The sequence below is a fragment of the Ascidia mentula genome, chromosome 2 (assembly GCF_947561715.1).
Source record: "Ascidia mentula chromosome 2, kaAscMent1.1, whole genome shotgun sequence".
Taxonomy (NCBI): domain Eukaryota; kingdom Metazoa; phylum Chordata; class Ascidiacea; order Phlebobranchia; family Ascidiidae; genus Ascidia; species Ascidia mentula.
In genome coordinates, this window is record NC_138567.1 from 18,630,645 (window position 1) to 18,635,644 (window position 5,000).

General features: G+C 50.6%; 1 pseudogene; it reads left to right on the top strand.

The window, feature by feature from the left end:
* The window catches only part of LOC145892827 (large subunit ribosomal RNA), a 10,085-nt pseudogene that overhangs the window by 1,605 nt on the left and 3,480 nt on the right, over positions 1-5,000 (top strand).

Below are 5,000 nucleotides of genomic sequence, written 5' to 3' on the forward strand. Positions count from 1 at the left end.
GGGCCGGGTGGAGCAGCCGCCGGTGCAGATCTTGGTGGTAGTAGCAAATATTCAAATGAGAACTTTGAAGGCCGAAGTGGAGAAGGGTTCCATGTGAACAGCAGTTGAACATGGGTCAGTCGACCCTAAGGGATAGGCGAATGCCGTTCTGAAGCGGGGCGATGCTCGTCGTTGCCCCGGCGGACCGAAAGGCAATCGGGTTAATATTCCCGAACCTCGACACGGAGATCGGCGCTCCGGCGCCTGGCGCGGCAACGCAAGCGAACTCGGAAACGTCGGCGTGGGCCCCGGGGAGAGTTCTCTTTTCTTGGTAAGGGGCGGCGACCCTGGAATCGGTTTGCCCGGAGATAGGGACCTGGGCCCCGCAAAGCACCACGTCTCTTGTGGTGTCCGGTGCGCCCGCGTCGGCCCGTGAAAATCCGAGGGAGTTGGTGTAAGTTTCGTGCGAGGTCGTACCCATATCCGCAGCAGGTCTCCGAGGTGAACAGCCTCTGGCCGATAGAACAATGTAGGTAAGGGAAGTCGGCAAACTAGATCCGTAACTTCGGGAAAAGGATTGGCTCTAAGGGCTGGGCCGGTCGGGCTGTGGCAGGAAGCGGGCGACGGGACTGTACCGGACTGGGCGAACGGCCTGCCTTCTCCGGAGGGCGGGTCGTGAGCCTGGACCTGTGTCGGTCTCTGGCCGTGGAGTGCCGCAGCTACGCGGGTCTCGCGGCTCGCTTCGGCCGGCGTCGAACAGCCAACTTAGAACTGGTGCGGACCGGGGGAATCCGACTGTTTAATTAAAACAAAGCATTGCGATGGCCGCCACCTGGTGTTGACGCAATGTGATTTCTGCCCAGTGCTCTGAATGTCAAAGTGAAGAAATTCAACCAAGCGCGGGTAAACGGCGGGAGTAACTATGATTCTATTTGAATAAGGTGGTAAGGTTAGAAATATATCACTAAGCTGAGTGCCTTCACGCTGCGTGAAGCTTAGCACTACCCCCTGACGCAAATAGAAGAACGCGAGGACAAGCGGAAATTGTCAGGAAAAGAAAAATTGACTGTTCTATTTTTAGTTGGAAAGAAACCAAGAAGTTCAACGAACTTCATCCGGCCAAAGCATGGCAGAAGAAATACCTTCACCCATGAAGACAGTCAATTTGGTCTACAACCGCCCCAACAGCATCAGCTGCAATAAGTGCTCCCTCATCCTTACCACCGACCAGGGAGCACAGACCCACCTGCAAACCCACCGTATCCCCAGATCTGGCTACGCGTGCGGTAAGTGCCATCACCCTTTCGAACGCATTTCGCAGGTCGCCTGTCATTATCCGAGATGCAAGATCACTCCAAAAGAAACACCATCTAAGGCGACCGCGATTGCGTGCGAGCTCTGCTCCCGTCACTTTGAGACCACGAGGGGGCTCCATCTCCACCAGCGATCCAAACACCCCCTCGAGTACCATCAAGATCTGGAGAGGAAGGACGTCTCGAAGCGGCGGCCCTACACCAGCGACGAGGTCAACATCTTAGCAATGGAGGAGGCAAGACTCCATCCGCAGCCCAGGAACATCAACCAACACCTGGCCGGACTGCACCTCGTCGACCGAACAGCAGAGCAAATAAGGGTGCTGAGGAAGTCTCTGCGGTATAAATCCACCCTCGCTTCCCACCAAACGAGAGAAGAAAAAGAAGAAGATGAGGAAAAGGAAGAAGGACAAAAAGAGAATGTAGAAGAAGAAGAACGCGGTCCGAGAGAAGAAGAGAAGAAGGCAAAGTGGGACGAGGAGTTGGATAAGTACCTGGACGACTTAACCAGATCAGGTAATTTGTCCCCAGGTACGCGCGCGGTGAACCGTCTTCTGAAGAACAGAGCCAAAGATCCCAACATCATCAAGTCTCTAGACGGTTTGCTGAGCGACCTTTACCCGGAGATTTTCTCCCGCAGAAGTAAGTCCCTGCGGAAGAAAGTCGAGCAGGAGCAAAGAGAAGAACAGCCAAAGTCATCGGCGGCGAGAAAGAGGGCTGAGTACACTCTACAACAACAACTTTGGAAGAGAAACCGCCCTCTTCTCGCTAAAGTACTGCTTGACGACGCGCCGATCAATCCCAGAGGACCTCCTACCTCAGAGATAGAAGAGACCTACAATGAAAGATTCGGAACACCATCACCGACAGATGAGGAAGAATACAAGAGGAAGGAAAATCCTGAGGTAGGAAACCTGCTCCTTCCCATCACGGAGCAGGAATGTTCTCTGATGCTAAGAACTTTGAAACGGTCGGCGCCTGGTCCCGATAAGATTACCACCGCGCATCTCAAACTTATAGGCCCTAAGATTCTCTGCAGAATCTTCAATGTTTGGATGCGCCTCGGGGCCACTCCACAGTGGACCAAAGAGAGCCGGACAACGCTGATCCCAAAGAAGAACACGGACCTCCACGACGTCGGGAATTGGCGGCCCATCACCATCGGGTCGCATCTCCTCAGAATATATACGAAGATCCTATCCCGGCGTCTCCAGACGAGTGTGGTGATTAACCATCGTCAGAAGGCCTTTCGCCCGGTTGAGGGATGTGCGGAGAACATCATCATTCTCAACAACATTATCAGAGATGCCTCAACAACAAGGCGCCGCACAGACCTCGCCGTGGCCATATTAGACCTTGCAAAGGCCTTCGACATGGTTAGTCACCACTCCGTTGTTCGAGCTCTTCATAGGCATGGAGTACCGCAACCCTTCATAGCCATCATCAAAGACCTCTACCAAGGATGCACCACCACCATCTCCCTTGGCGGAGAGTCGACGTCCCGCATCAACATCAATAGGGGCGTCAAGCAGGGTTGCCCGCTATCACCTCTGCTCTTCAATATCATCATCGACGAACTGCTTGATGAGTTGCCCACCAGCCTCGGTTACAACATCAAGGGGGCCAGGGTTAACGCCCTGGCCTTCGCCGACGATCTGGTTCTGGTGGGTAACTCACCGGAAGGAACACAACATCTCCTCGACAAAGCCAACTTGTTCTTCCACAGCAGAGGTTTGCGGCTTCAGCCGAAGAAATGTTTCTCCCTCGGGATCACCCACACCCGGGGCAAGACTTCAACCCACAGGGTGCGGATCACTCCATTCCTCACCATCGAAGAGCACCCTGTGAAGACCATCAAACCCGGGGAGTGGGTGAGATACTTGGGCATCAACATCGGCCCTCAGGGGACCTGCAAGATGCAGAAAGAGAAGATTACATCAGACCTCCAGCGGCTCCTGAGGGCCCGTCTCAAGCCGCAGCAGAAGATCTACATGCTGCGGCATCACATCATCCCGAGATGGAGCTACAGTCTCGCCGTCACCTCCCAGACGATCAACACCATCAACTTCGTTGATAGGGAGGTAAGGAGGTGTATAAGGTCCATCCTTCATAGCCCACCATCGCTCTCAAATGACTTTATACATCTTCCGACAAAGCACGGCGGACTGGGCATTTCTTCCATAGCTGAAGGGTGCTTCATTGCCAAACAACGTCTGCGGGGCAGGCTTGTCGAATCCTTGGATCCTGCAGTAGCTGTCTTAGCCCCGACTCTGCACAACAAGACCCTTCAACATCTTCGAAGAAGACTGCAGGCAGAGGTCGGGAGCGGAGAAGAAATAACAACAGCCACAATTCTCCGCGCCAGACAGCTACGACTTGCCAGCAAGGTTCAAGGCTACGGTTCGTTCCACCTCACCGGTAAGTACTGCAACAACTGGCTTACCGGGGTAAGTAATATCCTAACGGGCCGTAACTTCGTGCAAGCCTGTGCTCTACGCACGCAAACGCTGCCAACCCGCGAGTCAATAAGTAGAGGGCGCAATAACCCACTATCGCCCTCACTATGTAGAAACTGCGGGTTGCAGTGTGAGACTCTGGGCCGTATTAGGAGACCTGACTTGAGTTTGAGTTTGACTCGAGTCAGACTTGGCAGAAATAACGGTATTACAAGACCAGACTCAACTCAGAAGATGGAGTCAGACTTAGGTAAGACTTAACCCTATTTGAGTTTGACTTGAGTTACTGTGGTATTACAAGAGGTAAAGTAGGGTTTTCTGTTGCTGACTCGGGCAGCAATTTTCGAGTTCACGGTATAGCGTTCTTAAGTCAGACGCACAGGTAAAAGTTCAATTGATAAGATGGAGGCATTAGCAATTCTGCAGTTAATTCAAAGAAAAAAGGCACCAAAAATCCGAAAATATTTAACTGATGGACAGAATCCTGTGGAAAGTCTAACAAACAATCAGTTTTATATGCGGTATAGGCTTACAAAAGAAGGAGTGTACCAATTTATGCCACTGTTGGTAAATGATCTGCAAAGAGATTCAAACAGAGGTTTGCCTTTGCCCCCAATTTTACAGTTCACTGTAGTTTTGAGATTTTATGCCACCGGCTGTTATCAAATAGTTGCAGGAGATTTGGAAGGCGTTTCACAGCCTACAGTAAGCTTACTGGTGAAAAAAATCAGCAAACTTATTGCAAGAAAAATAAGTCAATTCATTTGCTTTCCAAGTAGTCCAGAAAATGTACTTGGGCAATCAAGAAAGTTTTATGAGAAAGCTGAGTTTCCTGGTGTAATAGGAGCTATTGATTGCACCCATATAAAAATACAGTCTCCTGGAGGTCCAGATGCTGAACTATTCAGAAACAGAAAGGGGTATTTTTCGATTAATGTACAGGCTGTTTGTGATGCAGACATGTCTATTACAAATATTATTGCCAGATGGAGAGGGTCTGTACATGACTCCAGAATTTTTGAAAACTCTAGATTGTATGAAAAATTTGAAAGTGGACAATACAAAAATATTCTTCTGGGTGATGGTGGTTACCCATGCAAGCCTTACCTTATGACACCATTTTCAACTCCCCAAACCTCTGCCCAAATTAAATACAACAAGTCCCATGTGAAAACAAGAAACACCATTGAAAGAATGTTTGGAGTGTGGAAAAGGATATTTCCCTGTCTTTCACAAGGCTTAAGAGTCCATG